We start from the raw sequence: 21728 nt of genomic DNA, 5'->3' as shown, positions 1-21728 counted from the left end.
CCTCCAGGCATCTTCCTGTTGTAGTATAAAAGACTCTTTAGTTCATTCTTGCCTACTGTTAGATTTTCTACAACCAGCAGGGCTGGAACATGAGTGGAAGAATTCTGTTAAGTATCCCTAGTGGCTTTGGCTCATTTTGTTTATTGTGGAAAGGTTTTAGTACAGTTTTACTTGAAGTTACTGCCGTGGTGGTGCTGTGGTAGCATTATCGCCTCACAGTAAGACGTTGTCCTGTTCAATTCTCAGCTAGAGCGTCTTCTGTGTGGAGACATGCGTGAATGGGCGTACCTTCGTTGAAGGTTGTGTGTCAGGACCAGCAACTCTGCACGTAAAAATCTGCTGCCAATCATTAGTGGACCGGAATTCCGCTGTGGCGACCCCTAACTGGGAAAAGCCGAAAGACACAACAACTGTTTTACTTGAAGTTGATGTGTTTGCTTCGCACTGCTTGCTTCCATTTAGATGCTTCAAGGCATGCTGGCCAAGCAGACTGTTTAAAAAGCAGATTAAGATTAAAAGCAGGCATGCTGAAGGTGTGTTTAAGCTTCCTTCATGATGCCTTGTGGCATTCAAAAATAATTTAACCAAAAGTGATTAAAGCTGTTAGAGACTGGTTGCGCACTTTGATGGCTAGCTTTTTTCAGTTTCATTGTTCGATGGTGTACTCATTTTAATGTCTACCCGAAAGCTCTTCTAGTCCAAAGAAATCGAAGGATGACCCAAGTCCCCAGTGGTCCACACTGTTGCATGATGGTGCTCATCCAGCCCCTGCACCCAGTGTTTAAAGAGTTGCTTACCCTGATGTGTCCCCTTTGGAGGCATTGTCAGGTGACTTGGGCGTATTTGTCTGTATGGAGCGTAAAGTGGATTCCCAAATGGCAACTTCTCTACTTTGCTCAGACATGTCTTGTAGTTAAGAATGGGAGTGAGGGTTTCCATCTGTCACATGACAAGTTCATAACTTCTGTAAATCAGTTTTCATCTGTGCTAGGTTGTAGCCTAGTTGGCCTCTGCCAGAAGTTGTGAGCACCATCTGCAGCACCTCGGTAATTAGCAGCTCAGTGCAAGGCTGGTTCATAGGTGTGTACTAGGCTAATGACCCTGGAGCCTTTACAAGCCTAGCCCATAGGATTACCCTGGCATCGTGCCACCCTCCTTTAGTTCCCAGTGCCTCTGAGTAGAGTCATTGGAGTGATCCCTGGGGTGAATTTTCTATTTCCCGTCCACTCATCAAGATTTCTCTTGAGGGCCAGTGAGGTGCTCTTACATGTGTGGGAGGTCTATTCCATAGCATGGGTAGTCTCTGGGTTATGAACCTGTCCCTCCAGTACATTCTGTTTGTGGTAATGAGGTTGAGGTCTCTGGGGCGTGTGGTGCGAAGGGATTGGGATTTCTTTAGCTGTAGCATTTCTAACAGAATTGGGTCAGACATAGCTTTGCAAGTCAAGCAGAGATCGCCTTTAAGTAGGCGATATGAGACAGAATAGTTGGAGTTTTGAGCCTGTCCATATAGGACAAGTATTGTAAGGCCTAGGATCCTCTTTGTGAGATACTTATGCGGCCTCTCCAGTTATTGCAGGTGTCTACTGGCAATAGGAATATGGCAGACAATTGGTATTGGGTGCATGACTTCCTAAGCACAGCCACAACCTTCCTTCCTTTTCAAAGATGCTGTCAGAAGGTTACTCAGGAAGAGCAATAACCCCCTAGATTTAAGGCCAGGAATGTCCTTTTCCCCAGGTTATATTGATGAGGGTACTTTAGCTCCAAACTCCCCACTGGATGGTCCTTGCCTTTAGGAGTACCTTGGCAGTTGAGAGGCTATTTTTAGTAGCAGTTGAAGTTTTTGATGCCTAAAAGATGGGTTTGGAGTTAATGGGTTATGACCCCCCCCCCCCAAGCCAGTGGCACTTTCCCATTGTTCAGTCAGTTATACAGGATGTATTTGAGGCTAATTTACAGAAGTCTGATTCTGACGCAAAAGATCAGACAAATTTACAATGTTCGAGGAGTTTGGTCTTTTTAAGAATCTGGTGACAGAGCCCAGATACGCCTCCCTTCTGGAAGCAACAAAAGGGGCCACAGTTTTTCCTGACATATATTTTTCCTAGAGATAAGGAGAATAGACTCCTGGCCGTTAGCCTTTTTGAGCATGGAATTGGCAGTCATCAGATTTAAGATGCTGGAATGTATTTATGGCACTAGACCTTAAGTAAAGTGTGTTGCTTTTTTAGAACTACTCCTTCCTTCCTCATGGCATTAAAATCCTGTCCAAAATCCTGGTAGTAGTACACTCAACTTGTAGAATACTTGAAATCTCACAATCTACTATCCAATGCACAGCACTGCTTTTGCCCTGCCCATAGCACCTCAACTGCTCTCCTATCCTTCACAAACAGTTAACCAGTATGGAAATAACTTCCAAATTGTATCTGACATTTTCCTAGACTTGTCAAAAGCCTTTGACATAGTCATCCACTCCAAACTTAATGTCCTCCCCTCCCATAATCTTAGCAGTACTGCCATTGCCTGGTTTCAAAGCTGCTTAACTGACAACTGTCTGCTGGCAACAATCCCTCTCATCCCCTTCAGTCTCCATAGGGTCCTTGGACCCTTACTATTCTCATTTTGCCAGCCAATTTCACTATGCCACTCCCATTGTCAGCATAATTCAATATGCTGACTACTACCTTGATTTGCTCTGCCTCCTCCCTTACAAACTTATATCTGTCACCCAAGACTCCTTCCTGTCTGAAACCTGGTTATCCAACACCCAGCTTATATATTAAATCTCAATAAAGTAAAACTTTTGCTCTTCTACCCCAGTAGAAATTCTTCCTCTTCAGTTTTCTACATTTTCTCGAAAAACAAAACCGTAATCACTCCTCCCTATACCAAACTACTAGGGGTTAAAATTGACAACCAGAATTTCTATCTTTATATAGACCAAACCAAAGTGCACACGAAACCTGGCCTCCTACGTAGAAATAGCCAATTTCTAATAAGTAGCACTAAAAAGACAATAGCCAGCACACACCTGCTTTCAACACTCCTAAATGCTTCCCATATCCTTACAAACCTCTGCAAAACTGACCTAACTAAACTTGAAGCCTGCTACAGTAACATTTAAAAATTTGGTACCAATACTTCTACAAATCACATCATTACGTATCACTCAGACAACTTGATTGGCTTGAACTCCCTTTGCTCCTTCAATTAAGTCAGTTTGCCCATAAAATTCTCCATCACCCAGAAAAGACCCCTGCCCTCAGTGTACAACTGTACTCTGCCTCTAGATCCCTTCACTCCAGCAATAAACTTCTCAGTCACCAAAGCAAGAATCATTGCAGGTGAACCTACTCCAACTACATTTCCAAACTTTGGAATGCCTTGCCAAATTCTCTAGTCACTGCACCCACAACTAAAAAGTTCAAAAAGCTTCTAAAAACCCACCTTGCTAACTCCTGGCTCTGCTCTTGTAACACCCAGTGATAATCCCCTCTTCTGTATCCCCTGCTTCTCAATCCCCCTTCTAACCAGTTATCCTCCACTATACTACATCACTTCAGAAAGCCTTAACTCTATATTTCTCCCTGTAAAACATTATCTGGGGAACCCCAACCTTTCTTCCTGGTCTCGCTATTTGAATTATCACTATGTAAACTGTCTACATTGCTCATAACTACAGATGTTTGTGTTTCACTATTGCAGTCATTACATTTGGGTAATCTGCTGGCAGGTTGCCCTCAGTCGGCCTGAATTCCAAAGTCTTGGGTCCTGCGTCGGTTGCTTTATCCTCTTCCGTGACGTTGGGTCGTCAGGGGTATAAAACAAACAGCCAACGCCATTTTCTTTAGTCTTTCTTGCTGTGCGGTGCCTATAGCAGAAGCAGTTTGCAAGTGCTGGTCAGCAGACTCCTGAAATTTTGGAATTTGAGTTTCAGAACCGAAGTATTCACTAAAGCGAAGTACCCGGTTGGGGAAACTTTTTCTTGCTCCATACCGATGTCGGTAAAAGTTAATTGCATTACTTGTAGGAAGCAAATACCTCCTAAGGATTTCCACTTGTACTGTATTCCTTGCCTAGGCCCTGATCATAATGTGTCTAGCTGTCGGTTTTGTGCTAGATTTAACCAACGCACTATTAAGCGTTTGTATATCTTTGCCTCAAAATATTTTTGGAAACAGATTTAACTATCCTGAAATGTCAGATAGCAATCAGACTACCTGAGTACACAAAAAATGCAATGAAAAGGACAGACCATCGAGATCCAAAACCGAAGCTTCTCCTAAGCCAGTCGCCGGTACTCAGTGAGGCGCTTTCGCAGCCCTGATGCCCGCTACTTTGGAGTTGCAGGCCCCTACCGAGACCCATGTGGAGTCCAGCACACCGCGAGATTCTCAAAGTATTGTACCCGCGGGTGTCTCCCTCGGATGGGTCCGGAGCCGCTGAGCAGGCACTGGCTTCTGAGGGTGTATTCAGGCAACATTTTTATATAAGACACCAGTTTCAAAATCAAAGACAAAAGCAACTTCTAAAGCTAAACCGATGTGTGAGCCACGTGCGCAGGCTTCTATGTCCAGAAAGCAGATCAAAATGGTTGAGGACCTAATTAGCTTTATCAGGGGTTCCCAACCCCCTCCTGATAAGAGGCCTAGGCAAGACACTGATTATGAATCTTCAGATCAAGTTTCTATTTCTTTTGATTCCTCTTCTGATCAGGAATGATCTATATCACCCTATGAGGATTCTGATGCAGAGGAATCTAGCCCATCTGCATCTCCTCCTGAAGATTATTCCTTTGGAGAAACTTTGCTTACTTTGAGGGAGCATTTTCATTGAGAGTCAGTATTTCTCAGGATCAAAGGAGGCTCAGGGATTTCCTTCTCCCTTGGCATAGGTCTTTAGCAGCCATACCTCCTGTTTTTAGACTTTGTGGATGATGTGTTTTCTGGAGTCAAGCTTGACTCCAGACTCCTTACCTCCGGCTCCTAGCAAGCCAGACAGATATTACAGGGTTCCTGACTCACATTTTTATTTAAAAACCCTGCTGCTGACCCTGAAACTATTTCACAGGGTCCAAAAGGTGTTGAGGCCTCAACAGCAAAAAATCCTACCCCCCCTGACAGATTCCAGGGCACTGGATAGATGGGGAAAGAAGGTTTATATATCTGCAACCTTGGCAATTAGGGCCTTAAACTGCCAGTTTCATATGCTGAAGTATCAACAACATGTTATGGGATTGCTGAAACAGAAAATGATTATTTCTGAATGTGCAGAAAATAAAGAATGGCAGGAATTATTGCATGCAGCAGAAGTTGGAAAGCATACTTTGCAGTGCGGTTTTGATACCTTAGAGGCCTCCTGCTGCAAGGCCGCAGTTACTGGATCTGTAATTAGGAGGCATGCCTGGCTAAAAGAGCAAAATTTACCTGATCATGTTAAAGCTAAATTGCTGGATGCACCTTTACAGCATGATGCTCTGTTTGGTATTAAGGCAGAAGAGGTTTTAAAGAAAATGGAAGACCAAGCTAAGTCTCTGCAAACTATAAAAGACTTACAAGTGCAGCCAACAAGATTCAGTAGACACTGGCCTACAAAAAAGTGGTCCTTTCCTGTGTCCGACAGAGCCCAACGGGACAAATCCAGGCGCCCTAAAGGTTCTAGATACCAGACACAGTATTCTTACAGGTCAAAGCAATGGGGTGCTTTTACCTCCAAATCTGGAGGAAATAAAGTGCAACCCTACAGTAAACAGTTTCAATGACTTCCCTCTGCCGTCACCAAGCACTTCTCTTTTGGCAGCACCCTTAGGGGGAAAATTAGCACTTTATGCTCAAAATTGGCAATTAACCCCAGGACAAGTGGGTTTTAAACACAGTATCTCAGGGATACAGATTCCACTTCCACACTCTGCCAATTGCAAACGGTTGGCCAGATCTGCCAAAAAATCAATGGGCAGAGGCACAGAAACAAGTTACGTTCCTCATGGATATGGGGGCTATTCATCCAGTACCAGAACATGAAAAAGGGACAAGTGTTTTATTCAGTACTGTTTTTGGTACCCATAAAAGACTATGCCTGGTGCCCAATACTGGATTTATCAATTTTGAACACATACCTGGACATTTCAAAATTGAAAATGCTAACTTTGCAGCAGCTTCTGCCCATGCTGGGCAAGAACTCTTGGCTGGTGACATTAGACCTAAAAGAGGCATACCCTGCATATCCCAATAAGGGAATCGTGCAGGAGATACCTCCGTTTCAGGGCTGGCTTTATGCATTACCAATTCTCTGCCCAGCCCTTTGGCTTATCTGCTGCACCCAGGGTCTTTGCAAAGTGCCTGGCACCAGTAATTGCATTTTGCAGGCGAAGTATACAAATCTATCCTTGGACGACTGTCTCATTCAAGCAGAGAACAAGGCAAGGACATTCTTCAGCATCTGGCGTTTGTGAAAAGGCTTCTTACATGCCTAGGGTACACAATAAACGAAAATAAATCACAGCTGGTACTCTCTCAAAAGATAACATTCCTGGGTGCAAGTTTGAATACAACTGCCCAGATGGCTTTCCTCACGGCAGACAAAGGCAACTGACTACTTCAAAGTGATGGCAACAAAAACTCAAGTTTATCTGCAAGACCAACTCTGCAGGCTTTGGGGTTCATGGCATCCTGCATTCTACTGATTCCATATGCAAGACTGCATATGGGGAAACTACAGTGGTACCTAAAAAGTTTATGGAGTCAACATAGTCAGTCTGGAAACGATGATTCCTCTCATTCCCTGTCTACAACAGAAGTTTCTATGGTGGGCAAAGACATGTCACCAAAACATGGGACGACCTTTCACGCTACTCCCTGCCAGCCAAACCTTAACAGACGTATCAGATTATGCTTGGGTGGCCCACCTTGCAGGAAGATGCATTCCGGGCATATGGAGCCCAAAGCAAATGAATCTGCATATCAACCAAAAAGAGGTGTTAGCTGTTCAAAATGCCCTGGCAGCCTTCAAGGACTTTTTTTCATCCAGGACAACTACTGATAGACTGACAACACCACGGTTATGTGGTACATAAGCAGGGGGGTACACACTTAATACCCCCTTTGCAGACTAGCCATGGCACTGTGGGACTCAGCTTTGACTTAGCAAGTACATCTTCAATCTCTATTCTAAGTGATGCGATTGTTGGGAAGGGGGGGAAATACAGTAGAATAACAAAACATGTGGCTTCCCAGAGTTGTCCTTTGTCAAGCAGAGAGCAGCAAGTCAAAAGATCATTACAGCTAAATAGATTCCTCCAAATATTTTCCGGTTAAATTAGGGATGCTATTTCTCACCTCCTCCCACTAATTGGCTGGATGTTCACTGTCTGCCAAGATTTTTTTTAACTTTTCTGACTGATCCTAGCCAAGAGCTCTTAAAACTCCTAAAGAACAGAAAACTCAAATGCAATACAAGAAAAAAAATTGAGACCCGATTCCTCCAGGAGCACAGTTGGCACGGTTTCCTTCCTGAAGGGAATCAATTGGTATTCTCAGTCTCCCCTTTCAGTCCCACATTACACACTAAATCTTGAATGTCCAAAGTTAGAGCAGAGTTTGCTGTGGTAATCCTGAAAGGTATACATTCATCTTCATCCACAAGGACACCAACCATCGATGCAAAGGTCCCTTTAGGAAAGCTGAAATTGACTGTAGCAGTGACTGGTAAGGATACTAGGGTACATATCATAATTATAGATGTTTAAGTGTTGTCACTGCTCTAGTCCAATTTCCTCAGTCTCCTTCCCCTTGTTTGTAAATGTTCTGTATTGGACTGGGATTTATATAAGCTTACTCCCTCCCCCTCCATTTTTCCTGTTTTGTTCTGATGGTCTTTGTCTTTTACACAAGTTAGTTGTCCCCCTTTTTGATTGAAGTTTAGACCTGTGAGTACTGCATACGGTTTTCAGAGTGGGTGAATCCTTAATGGGGCCAAGAAAGAACAGCAGATTTTTGACCTTGCATCTGTTATACCACATCCTGGTCAACAGAGGATGGGATCCATAAAGTCTGTTCAGAGATGGACTTGCCTGTGGAATAAATAATTGAAGTTGACTAGCTGAGTCTGCACGTCAGTGTATGCTGTTATGGTAAGTTAACAGTTGTACTTGTCATAACTGACTCATGGTGCATTTATGTCCTGATCATTGAGAATCTGTGTATTGCATGGAGGGTGCTGATATTTGGAAAAAGACAAGCCAGTTAAGCACCAGAGTGGCATGCGACTTGACCTTAGCTTTAAGGTCTGGTCCCATGCTAGGCAATAAAATCTGCCTGTACTGTCTAGCAAATGAGTGGCCAAGTGAAACACTTGATAAGTTGTCTATCTCGCCTTCGTTTTTGCTGTTTGGGATCGGAGCCAATCCTCTGCTCTGACTCTGCCATCTTCAATTGCTAGAGAGCTGTTTACTGCCTCGAGGCTACCCCTTATCCCATGATGCCTAGAGATAACTATCCAGATCTCATTTGCTGCTTCAGCTGTGAGGTGTCGTTTTCTGGCTCAGGCTTGTATTTTCAAATTTTCAAAATTTTTGTGTAGAAATATGTCCTTATATTTAAAACTATTAGATTATCTTTTCTTAGTTTTATTTACAAGAGTTTGTTGTTGAATACCTTTTAGTCCTTAGTAGAACTTGTTTAAGTTAGAGCTCACCCCTCCCTCTCCCCTTGCCGAGGAAGCCGTTTAACTTGCAGGCCCTCCTTTCCTCTGCCTTTTTTTTTTTTTTTTTTTTAAGATGGCAAAAAAGTTTGTTTTATATATTTTTTTACGTAGTCTGTTGTACTTTGACTAGAGTAGAAATTTGTTTCTGTCTGTGTTTCTTTTCTGGTGGTTGATATGTCTAAAGAGGCTGAAGTATCTGGACTTAAAAACTGACTCATGCTGTCAGAAAATGTCTCTGACAGACGGGCACACTAGCTGCGTTTATTGTTTGGGTGCTGTTCACCTGCAGGATTCTTGTTCTGTCATTCCTTTAGTCCAAGAGTCCTGCAGGAATGGAACAAATTGATACTTCGGGGTCTATTAACCTCAGGATTCACAGGCAAAATTCACAACCAGTGAAATCCCCAAAATCCTAAACAGTCGGCTCCACCTTCAGAGCCGACCCCAGTACAGGGTTTGCAGAGTATCTGTTCTGGCTGGCACCGACAAGATAACTCCTCAGTCGGCTGCATCCGATGTTTCGGAGCCATCTCGGAGTCATAAAAGGCTGAGGTCCCCCTCTTTAATAGTCTGTTCATTTGGCTCCTGGCTCTCCATTATTGCAAAGTGAACTTAACTACCGTTCTTCACACTCCTCTCGATCCTCTAGGCTGTCTGATCATGATGTGGAGAGAGTAGTGAGTAAGTTGCTGAAATCACAGGCACTAGCTAAAATGTCTAGCCCTCCAACAGGTATCTGCTCCATCCACCTCCCTTTCTGTTCTCCTCTGACTCCATTGAGCTCGGAGCCGGAGTTTATTGGGGTTCGAGTAGTGGAACAGTCTGCTCTGATAATCATATCTCCTTCGGTTCAGACGTCTGCTCAGAATACCTTGATGGTACCTTCCATCAAGGGATCTGGATGCCGGGGCTCCCTCTGCTCCGAGGGGGTGAGTGGTGTCTGACCCCGTTCTCCCTCTCGGAGCATCGGCACAGGTGAGCTCTGCTCCAACATCAGCCTTGGAGCTGTCCCCCTTGGCACGGAGAAAGATTCCTGTTTTTTCTGATCTTGAACTTTCTCTGCCTAGTGGCAGGGATGCCTTTGAGGTCATGTGGAGTGTGCGGTCTCCCATGTCAGCTCCACTACCAGCCCCACCGGCTCCATCCCCCTTAGTGCCTGTGCCAACCTCTGCTACTCCTCCAGACCCCAAGTGTAGGGAACCGATGCTCAAGGACACCCCATTGGGTGTTTCCTCTTCTGAGGCCTCCCCGGATCACTCAGAGGAGCCCCCTCGGAAGAAGTGCAAGAGGAAGCACATTGACTCCCCTGAGTCTGTCACTTCTGATACAGACTTAGATGAATCAGAAGGGTCCCAGAGATCCCCCTCTGAAGATGTTTTTTTCTCGGATCTCTTGGAAATGCTTAGGCAGCGGGGGAACTGAAAACCCCTAGCCCCTACAGAGGATGAGTCTGTATTCCTGGATGCTTTCGGTTCCCGACCTTCCACCCCCTGGGGTTCTCTGCCTTTTGACCCACTTATGTCCATAGTGGCTCGAAAGGCTTGGTCAGCTCCGGACACAGTGGAACCACCTCCGAGGAGACCTGGCAAATTTATTACAGCTCCCCAGGATAAGCAATTCCTTTCTAAAGGTGTGCCTGTTGATGCCATGGTGATAGCAGCAGCCACCAAAAAAAGTTAGCAGAGACCTCTTCATCTGTTCATCCCCCTAACAAGGAGTCTAGGATGATGGACAGGTACAGAAAGTGAATGTTTGCTTCAGCGACCTTCTCCTTCATGAGGTCACTGAACTATGTCATTTTACTCTACTTCAAAGGGATCTCCTTAAAGAGCTTGGAGATGCCCTTCAAGAGCCTACAGCTGAGGGAGTACAAGCCAAAGTAGCTTCCCAGCTAGCGACGCTTAATTCTATAGTTAACTCCTCCATGAGGCTCATTTCCTATGCAGCTGATGGAGCAAGTAGAGCTGCGGGCATGGGTGTAGCCCTTAAGAGGCATGCATGGTTGCGGCTGTGTCACTTTGCGGAACCCTTTCGAGCGTCCTTCACCAATACCCCCTTTGATGGCTCCTTTCTCTTTGGGCCACAGGTGAAAGCCACGTTGACTAGGTGTAAGCAAGAAGGCAAGACTCTCTGCCATGTGAGTCCATTTTTCTACTCCCTCTAGACCTTACCCAAAGGGTCAGAAGAGTGGGAAGATGTGGTTCCTTAAATCTCAGGGAGCCTTGCCTGACACATGTAGTGATTTTTATTTCCTCCAGAGGCAGAGGGGGAAACCATAATAGATGCCGTCCTCATGGCAGAGGGTGTCCGCAGAACCAGGGCAACAGAGAATCTTTCTCTAAGCCCTTACAGCATCCCTGAAGGGTTGCCCAGCTGCTCACCTCTGGAGGCAGTTGGGGGAAGGCATTAACTGTACCCAAAAGCCTGGCAAAATTTAACAAAAGACAGATGGGTATGGTCCATTATATCCAGAGGTTACGAAATTCCCTTCCATCAACCCCCCTTTAGTCAAAAAAAATCCTTCCAGATGTTCCACCCAGTCTGAAGGAGCAAGCAGTAACAAGTTTCAAAACTACTAGAAAAAAGCTATCCAGGACGTCCCCGCAGACCAGCACGGATCCGGAACTTACTCGAGGTTCTTTTTGGTACCAAAAAAGAGGGGACTAGAGACAGATTCTGGGTCTTAGCAGACTAGTCTGTACAAAGAAAGATGTTCATCGTGTTTCACTGTTGCAGTCATGACTGTAGGGTTCTCCCCTGCTGGCAGGCAGTCCTTGGTCGGCCAAAATCCCAAAGTCTGGGTCCGGTGTCGGCTGTTCAGCCATGCTCCCTGATGTCAGAGCGCCGGGAGTACAAAGCTGACAACCGACGCCATGTTCTCCAGTCTTTCTTGCCGTGCGGTGATAGCAGTTAGCAAGTGCTGGTCAGCTGACTCCTGACAAGTTTTTCTAAAACTTCAGTCCGAAGATTTTCTTCTACTCAAAGCTAAGTACCCCGTTGGGGAAGCTTTTTTTTCTTGCTCCAGTCCGATGTCAGAAAAAGTTAATTGCATTTCATGTGGGAAGCAAATACCTCATAAGGATTTTCATTCTTACTGTATTCCTTGCTTAGGCCCTGACTACGACGTAGCTAGTTGTCGGTTTTGTGCTAGATTCAATCAACGTACTATTAAACGAAGGTACGATTTTGCATTTTATTACTTCGGTAGGCGTTTTAATTACAAAATGTCGTCTGATACGGTTCCGGCTACCGCAGTTCACAAACGATGCAAGGGCAAAGACAGGCCTCCGAGGTCCAAATCAGACGATATCACACAAGCAGAGCCAGCTTCAGGTTCGGCCATCGTCAGTGAGGCGCTTTTGCAGCCCCTGTCGTCAGCCATTTCGGAACCTATAGCCGAAACGGACTCCCACGAAGAGCCAACTAGGCCTTTGAATATTTCTGTTGCTGGACCTTCGGACAATGCTCCTTCAGATGGGTCTGGAGCCGCCGTGCAGGTACCGGCTTCCGAAGGGGTTTTCAGGCCTACTCAGCTTCTAATAAAGGCAAAGCCAAAGACAAAGGCAAAGACTCCTTCCAAATCAAAGACTGCAGCCCAGGCCTCTTCTGATCCGGCTCCCAAGTCTCAAACAGTTACTTAAGATGGCGGAGGACTTACTATGATTAGGGATTCACATCCCCCTCCAGATAAAAGGCCAAGGCAGGAAGTTTATTATGACTCCTCTGATCAGGCTTCTGTTCAGTTTCTTCTTCTGACCAGGAATATTCTTTCCCTCATGAGGATTCTAATGCTGAGGAATCCATTCCTTCAGCTTCTCCCCTGAGGATTTCTCTTTTGGGGAAACTTTGCATGAAATGAGGAACACTTCCACTGGGAAGGACAGGAGTATTCAGAATCTAAGAAAAGACTAAGGGATTTTCTTCCCCAGCATAGACCCCTGGCTATTCCTCCTATTTTAGATATTGTGGATGATGCTTTTTCGGAGGCTAACTTAACTCCTGATTCTTTTCCTCCAGCTCCTGTTAAGCCAGACAGATACTATAGGGTTCCTGATTCCCACCACTTTTTATACAAGAACCCTACTGCTGACCCTGAAACCATTTCTCAGGGTCCTAAGGGCGTAAAGGCCGCTTCTGCTAACCCCATTCCCACTGAGGGATTCCAGATATTTAGAAAGATGGGGCAAAAAAGTGTAAACTTCTGCTACTTTATCTATTAGGGCTTTAAACTGTCAGTTTCATATGCTGAAATACCAGCAGTTTCTCCTGTCTGTTCTAAAACAGAAGCTTACTTCCATTTCCGCCTGTGCAGATGATACAGACGCTCCTGAGGAAGGCCTCAAACGCAAGCCTCTTATAGACCAAGACAGTGGACTGCTTCCACCCCTAGGGGAGGAGAGGACAGGTCGCAAACTCATAGGAAACTGACTCAATGACTCCCTCTGTTGGGCTGCAGGAACTTCTTGCCTGGAAGCCCCTCTCTGAGGAAAACTTTCTCTTTCACCTAAATTGGACTCGTATAACCCAAGACAAGTGGGTTCTGGATGTAGTTTCAAGAGGTTACAAATTCCATTTTCATACCCTACCAAGGCCAAGCGGATGGCCAGATCTTCCAAAACATCAATGGTCAGAGGCCTTAAACCAGGTGGAATCTCTCTTGGCTATGAAAGCCATAGAACTAGTTCCACTTTCAGAAATGGGACACGGATTTTACTCGAGGCTCTTTAGTCCCCAGGAATCAAAATTCATGGAGACCCATTCTGGATCTGTCAGTCTTGAACACTTTTCTAGAGATACCAAAATTCAAGATGCTTACTCTACAGCAGCTACTTCCAATGCTGACCAAAAATGCATGGATGGTGACTTTGGATTTAAAGGAGGCATATTTACACATTCCCATCAGGCAGGAAAAAAGAAAATACCTCTGGTTCAAGGCCGGATCGAGGCACTATCAATTTTCTGCGCTGCCCTTTGGATTGTCTACTGCGCCCAGGGTCTTTACCAAATGCCTGGCTCCAGTAGTAGCTTATTGCAGACTAAAGGGAATTCAAATTTACCCTTATCTGGACGACTGTCTTATTCAGGCAGACAGCAAGAATGTCTTTACTCCAGCATCTAGAGTTTGTTCAGAATCTTCTCCAGTTCCTGTGATTCACTGTAAACATAATGTCAAATTTGACACCCTCACAACAGATAATATTTCTGGGCGTTTCTCTAAACACAACAACCCAGATGGCATTTCTGACATACGAAAAAGAATTACAGCTGGCCTCAACTTTCAAAACCTTGACAACTTTAACTCGGCTATCTGCAAGGAGATTCCTGCAGGCTTTGGGTTACATGGCCTCCTGCATCCTTCTCGTACCGTATGCAAGGCTACATATGAGGAAAATACAGTGGTACCTAAAAAGTGTATGGTCTCAGCATTGCCACAGTTTAGACATACTGATCTCCGTCCTGCCTTGTCTTCAAAAGGAATTCCTTTGGTGGTCCAAGGCATATACTCTAAACAAAGGGAAACCCCTTCTGTCTGCCTCCTGCCACTCAGATACTGACCACGGATGCCTCAGATTATGCATGGGAAGCCCATTTTCAGGGTAACTGTCTGCAGGGCCTTTGGACAAAGGATCAGAAGCACCTGCATATCAATTTAAAGGAAATGTTAGCCGTACAGAAAGCACTATTGGCCTTCAGGAATCTTCTACAACCAGGACAACTACTGATACGGACAGACAACACCACAGTTATGTGGTACATAAACAAGCAAGAGGGATCTCATTCCTATCCCCTTTGCAGACTAGCCATGGATCTTTGGAACACAGCTCTAGCTTGCAATCTGGACCTTCAAGCACAGTTTCTACCAGGGAAGCAAAACTTCCTGGCAGACGGTCTGAGCAGAAACCTTTCGGACCCACACGAATGGATGCTGGACCCCGAAATATTCAAGATGATTACTGCAGTCTGGGGATGTCCTCACATTGCATCCCACCTCAATCAATTACAGATTTTTTGCACCAGGACTTTCCACGAACAAGCTTGGAAAGTGGATGCACTATCATTCAGTTGGAGAAACCTCTCGGGATATGCCTTTCCGCCTCTTCCTCTTCTTCCACGAGTATTATTAAAGATCAAACAGGACAAGCCCAAGATGATAATCTTGCTGGCTCCAAATTGCCCTCGACAGTTTTGGTACCAAACACTGAAAAACCTTTGTCTGGAGCCCCCTTGGGTTTTACCACAAGACACCGAACCTTCTGTCCCAACACCAGGGTCAGGTTCTACACTCCCATGTCAAAACTCTCAGCCTGGCGGCCTGGTTAATCCAGGGTCTTTGAATCATTCTCTCTTACCCAAGCAGGTTTTGGATGTCATTTTAGAAGCCAGTCGTCCTAGCACTATGAAATCTTATGCAGGAAAATGGAAAAGATTTTGTTCCTGGATGCAGGCTCGGGATTCTGATCCTCTTATTCCTAACATTCCTCAGATTTTACTTTACCTGACAGACCTCTTACATAAGGGTCTCTCTCTTCCATAAAGATTCATGCCTCTGCTGTTTCTGCTCATTTTAATACAGACCCTCCAATCTTTTCACCAGCTCATGAGACCGTTTCTCAGAGGAGCTAAGAACTTGAGGCCCCCTAGATCCTCCCATTCCTGTTTGGGATCTCAACTGTGTTTTGGAAAAGCTCACCTTACCTCCTTTTGAGCCTGCTGCCACATCTGACATAAAGTTTTTACCTTTGAAGACGGCCATCCTGTTAGCTCTGACCTCTGCCAGGAGAGTTTCAGAGTTGCAAGCTCTCATGGCTGTGGAACCTTATATTATTTTTCATCAAGACAGGGTGTCTTTAAGGACTAATCCTACTTCCATGCCTAAGGTGGTTTCCAAAGTGGCTTTAAATCAAACTTTTCACTTGCCAGCTTTTTCCCCACTCCTCAAAATAAAGGGGAAATGATCTTACATTCCTTGGACGTACACAGACAACTACGTTTTTACCTGGACAGAACCAAGGACATCAGGAAATCAGAGCAGTTGTTTGTTTCTTATGCTTCAAGTTCCCAAGGTAAAGCCATTTCAAAACAGACCATTTCTAAATGGATTGCTCATGGAATCAGATTTTGCTATTCATACCATGGAAAGCAAATCCCAGGGAGTATAAGGGCTCACACTACCAGAGCTGCTGCCACTTCTGCTGCCTTCCTCAGGGGAGTTCCTACCAAAGACATTTTGGAAGCTGCAATTTGGAGTTCAGTGCATACTTTTTCCAAGCACTACATTCTACCTCTCTACTCTAAGTGTAGGGCAGGCTTTGCTTCTGCAGTCTTGCAGGGTCTTATAGCCGCCCCCTCTACTTTATGACCACCTCCCTTTCATTCTGCTTTGGGATTCTACCCTACAGTCATGACTGCAACAGTGAAACACTATGAACATAGTACAGTTGTGTACACTTACCATAAATGTAGATGTTCGAGTGTCTTCACTGTTGCAGTCCGGGTTTCCCTCCCTCCTGTCCCCTCTTATTTTTTCTTGTGGTTCCTTTTTTTCACCCTTCTGAGGTGTATTTGCAAAGGGTATAGGCCCTTACTCATTTTGGAACTTCTGACGTCTGGGGCAAGAAAAACTGGAGAACATGGCGTCGGTTGTCAGCTTTGTACTCCTGGCGCTCTGACGTCAAAGTGCATGGCTGAACAGCCGACGCCGGACCCAGACTTTGGAATTCTGGCCAACCGAGGACTGCCTGCCAGCAGGGGAGAACCCTACAGTCATGACTGCAACAGTGAAGACACTAACATCTACATTTATGGTAAGTTTACACAACTGTACTTTTCGGATGGTCACGCTACAGTCCATTCTACCCTTTCTGGGTCTGGACAATTGGATGCGCTCGATGGATCTTCAGGACGCGTACTACCATATCAAGATGGGCAGATGCTCCAAGAGATTTCTTTGCTTTCAGGTGGGGGCCAGTCATTACCAGCTCAGAGCTCTGCCCTTTGGTCTCACCACAGCCCCCAGGGTGTTCAAATGTATGGCAGTGTCACGGCTCACCTGAGACGTCAAGGATTCCAGGTGTTTACATATCTAGATGACTGGCTCCTCACTGCTACCACCAGGCATCAACTCCTTCAAGCGTGGGATTATACAGTCGCATCCTACACCCAGCTAGGTATTACAATAAAGTTCAAAAAATCCACCTTGTTGCCCTGTCAGTTTATTACTTACATAGGAGCAGACTTAAACAAAAGGGATATGTTCGCAACGTTACCACTAGTATCCACAATTCGTCAAGTGCAAATTTTAATGCAGAGCAAAAGGATCCAAGTCAGATATGTCCTTCAAACTCTGGGCTCCATGGCAGCTGCCATTCTTCTAATCCCACTAGCACGCTTCCACATGAGAATTCTTCAGTGGCTTTTCACACAGTGGTCTTTCCAAGAGCTACCTATGTCTCTCATGATCCTGATCACGGAAGCATGCAAAAGACACCTTTCTTGGTGGATGGTCTCCCCATTAGTTACTCAGGGCAGACCTTTCATACAACCCCCTCCGGTAGCCACAGTGACAGATGCCTCCCTGATAGGGTGTGTGGGGGGGCATTATCTGGGCAGGACAGTCCAAGGCACTTGGCAACATCACGAGTACCATCTGCACATAAATGTCCTAGAAATGAGAGCCGTGCTTCTAGTGTTGCAAGCTCTTCAAGACTCTCTCCCCCCTTTGGGACCATTGGAATTCAGACAGACATGTCAGTGGTGTGGTACATCAACAAGCAGGGTGGAACAATATTCTACCCCCCTGTGTCGAGAAGCACTCAGACTTTGGCAGTGGGCGATTTCCTCCCAACGTTTTCTGATTGCGATGCACATCCCTGGGAGATCCAGCAGCGGACAGGCTCAGCACAGCTATCCTCATGCCTCACGAGTGGTCTGTGAATCGGGAAGTTGCGGATCTTTTCTGCAAATGGGGACAGCCGTGCTGCGATCTTTTTGCCACCCCCTTCAACAGCAAATGCAGCAACTTACTTCTCCCTTTTGCTTCCAGGTCACATACCCAGAGACGCTGTAGTCCACGATTGTCCTCAGGGATTTCTTTATGCTTTTCCATTTCCCCTGATACCGAAACTCATACAGAAAGCAAAATCGTTGGTTTGCAAAATGATCCTTATTGCCCCCTACTGGCCCTCTACAGATATGGTTCTCGTTCCTGCACCATTATCTTCTCTTAGCCCTGGACTCTGGACCCAATTCCAGATCTCCTGATTCATCAATCATGCGGGTTGCATCAGTCCCTCCAAACTCTTCAGCTCACAGCTTGGTTGCTCCACTTCCAACCTTAGCCAGGCTTCCCAGCATTTCTCCAGCAGTCCATGAGATTATCATCTCCTCTCATAAGTCTACAACGAGAAAAACTTATGCTAGCAAATGGAAACGTTTTTCTTGTTGGGCGGAGTCTAGGAATGTGGATCCCTTCTCAGCCCGAGTCCATGAAATTCTGGAATTCCTGGCACAACTGTTTCACTCCGGGGCCGCTTCTGCTACGATTAGGGTACAATTAGCTGTTATTTCTAATTTTCGTATTGGTTTGTCGAATTCTAATATTGTCTGATAAGCTTTGTAAAGCTTTTTTGAGGGGAACATCTCTTCTTAGACCTCCAGTGAGAGATCTCCCTCCCCCTTGGGACCTTAATTTAGTCCTAACTTCTTTAATTCTGCCCCTTTTTGAACCAGCAGCTTCCTGCTCCAAGTCTCTATCTTGGAAGACACTCCTGGTAGCTATCACTTCAGCTAGGCATATCTCAGAACTTCAGACACTGTGCTCGTCCTCCCTTAGGTTCATAGGTTCATACTAGGCTATCTGCCCTAGGGCATTTATAAGCCTAGCCAGAGTGTGTGTGGCTTTCACCACCCCTTAGGATGAGAATACTATACCCATTAGTTTGCTGTGCCTCTGTCCAGCAGTGATACAGAGATGATTCCCAGGGTAAACCTACGATCTCCCATCCACTCAAGATTTCTCTTGAACAGAGTCAGTGAGGGGCTCTGCCTCACATGGACTGGGATTCTGTTCCATAGTGTAGGGAGTCTCTGGGTGATGAATCTGTCCCTCCAGCACGTCCTATTTATATCCGTGTTGAGGTTTAAGTCTCTTGCTCTCGTGGCTCTGGTGGATTTGGATTTTTTGAGGTGGAGCATGTCCATTAATTCCATGTCCATTAGTTCCGCGTCTCCCTACCTAGTTTTTCACAAGGACAGAGTTGCTCTGAGGACTAATCCTTCGTTTCTTCCTAAAGTCTGCTCGGAAAATAATTTAAACCAATCTATAGATCTCCCTGTGTTCTTCCCAAATCATAGCAACAAGGCAGAGTACAAACTTCACCAATTGGACGTTCATAGACTATTGTATTTTTACCTGCACAGAACTAAAGAAATAGTCAGACCAGTTGTTCTTTTTCTATGCCTTAAACAAGGTCTCCCAGTTTCCAAGGTGACCTTATCCAGATGGTTGTCCCACACTTAGTTTTATTTATCAGTTAAGGAACAGAGTTACCAATTAAGCCAAAAGGGTCATTCTACTAGGGCGTTGGCCACCTCCATAGCCTTTCAGTCTAGGTTGCCCATGGATTCCATCTGTACAGCTGCCACATGGGCAAACCCTCATACCTTTATTTCTCATTAGAAAGTGGATATGGTCTCCTGGAGCAGAGCTGACTTTGGTTCCACTGTTCTGAAGAGTCTGTTCCACTGAGCCACCCACGATGTTAAGTGCTAGGAACGCTGTCCCAAGCAGCAAGAATGAAGGCGAGATAGACAACTTAACATTAAGAAGTTATGTACCTACCCTAATGTTCCATGTTAGTTGTCTTCATCTCACCTTCTTTCTTGTGTCCCTCCTTTCAATCCACTAGGATGGGGGATGGAGGGAGTTTCCCCCTTTTATTTTTTCACTGGCTGAGTGTTCTTTTATTCTTCTGGCCAGGTCTTCCTAACCTATTCTAAATATTAGAATGCATGGAGCAACCAGTTTTTTGATAACTGGTCTCTCTCGTCGGGATTGGCTATTTCAAACGAGATCTGGGTAGCTATTGCTAGGCATCATGGGATAAGGGGTAGCCTCGAGCCAGTAAACGGCTCTTGAGCTATTGAAGATGGCAGAGTCTGAGCCTAGGATTGGCTGAGATCCCAAACAGCAAGAAAGAAGGCGAGATGAAGACAACTAACATGGAATGTTATGGTAGGTACATAACTTCTTATTTCTGCCTGCTGTCTCTATTGTTAAGTCTTCCTAATTTCCTATTAATTTTTTGGGGTTGCTAGAATAACAGGATGTTGCCTATAGTCTGAATGCAAATACTGAAACTCGAATGTCATTTAGTCACTTCAAGCCTCAGTGTTTTCACTGAAAACCACATTCTGAGGAACAGATCAAAAATGTGCAATAATATGGATGTCCTGTGAAAGCCTATTCACTTTATGTATGGAGGTAAGTAACCATAGCAGACTGTTCTACCTGTCTGACAGCATTCACTTAGTGTTTTATGGCTTTGAAAGCAGGGAAAACACTTTTTTTTTTCCTTTAACTAGCAGTACATAGAGTAGGTGAAGCTTAATGCACTACAAGCTGTCACAGATCTTAACCTCTTATGTTTATTGTGATTTAAAAGCTTGTTTTTTTCAACGTTGTACTTATTTGACTGCCTGCACTTTTAAAAAGTCCTTTTTCGTTTAACTGTTGTAGGCTACAAACTAAAGTGCAATAGCCTTTTCTGATAGTTTGTAGTCGTTGAAAGTTGTTTTGTGTTTTTTTTACTGTTTTTGCCTTTTTTCAAAAAAACAAAACTCCCAAAACAATTCCTTGATGTTCTTCGTTCCACATTGCTGCAGTCCTAACTATTGGGTAGTCCGCTGTCCAGTCGGCCCGAATACCAGAGTATATGGCTGACGTCGGTCAGGGCGCATTAGACTGACATCAGTACGTCAGGGTACTAATGCGCATGACCGACGTCATATCCTCAGTCTTTTTTGCCGCATGGTCCGATGCAGAAGCAGTTTTGCAAGTGCAGGTTGGCGTTCTGAAATTTTCTGAAGTCGGAGTTTCAGACCGAATCAGAGTTGGCTAAGTACCCGTTAGAACATTTTGGTTTTTCTTGCCTCAGTATTTAACCGGATGTCAGAAAAAGTGAATAACTGTATTTCTTGTGGGAAACCGATACCTCATAGGGATTACCATACCTTGTGTATACCTTGTTTAGGGCCTGATTGTTGGATGCCGCGGTTGTGCTAGGTTTAACAAACGCACTATTAAGAGAAGGTTAGACTGTGCCAGGTTAGTGTTTGGGAAGCGTTGTAATTATAAAATGCGGATGCTCCGGCGCCAAAGCGCAAGGACAAATCAGCGAAGCCTAGGGTTGATGAACCGACAGTCCCGGACGTCGGTTCTTTAGAAACTCAGTGGAGCCAGAGGTTTTGCCAGGAGTTTCTTTGGAGTCTCAGGCAGAGACTTTACTGTTACAGGATGTGCCTTCTCAGGAGGTAGGCCAGGCTGAGGGGCTTCTCAGGTAACTGTTCTTCCTCTCTTCCCAAGGGAGTTAGAGCCTCTCCTTCTGTTTCCAAAACTTCTCTGAGAGGTAGGCCAAGTTTAGCTTCAGTGGGGCTTCTCCTAGCACTTCAGGTTCTATGCCTAAGAAACATATGCTTAAAATGGCAGAAGATTTGATTACTATGATTAGAGGTTCTATGCCCCTCCTGATAAGAGGCCTAGGGTGGAACCTGAGTTTGATAGTTTTGAACAGTGTTCAGAGTGAGGCTTCTGCGGAAGATTTGCAGGAGTATCCTCCTTATTCTGATTCTGATGTGGATGATTCCACTCCTACAGCTTCTCCTCCTGAGGATTTCTCATTTTCAGAGACTCTGCATTCCATGAGGGAGCACTTTAAATGGGAAGGCCAGGATTACTCTGATTCAGGAAAAGGCTTAGGGAATTCTTGTTTTACCCCAGCATAGGCCCTTAGCTATACCTCCTG

General features: G+C 45.1%; 1 protein-coding gene across 4 annotated transcripts in view; it reads left to right on the top strand.

The window, feature by feature from the left end:
• EIF4ENIF1 (eukaryotic translation initiation factor 4E nuclear import factor 1) overlaps positions 1-21728 on the top strand; it is a 1251142-nt gene that overhangs the window by 721369 nt on the left and 508045 nt on the right. The window lies entirely within an intron of this gene.

Source organism: Protopterus annectens, chromosome 4.part0 (assembly GCF_019279795.1).
Source record: "Protopterus annectens isolate FY-2018-M chromosome 4.part0, PAN1.0, whole genome shotgun sequence".
Taxonomy (NCBI): Eukaryota; Metazoa; Chordata; order Ceratodontiformes; family Protopteridae; genus Protopterus; species Protopterus annectens.
This window is presented reverse-complemented; position numbering and strand designations above follow the sequence as displayed.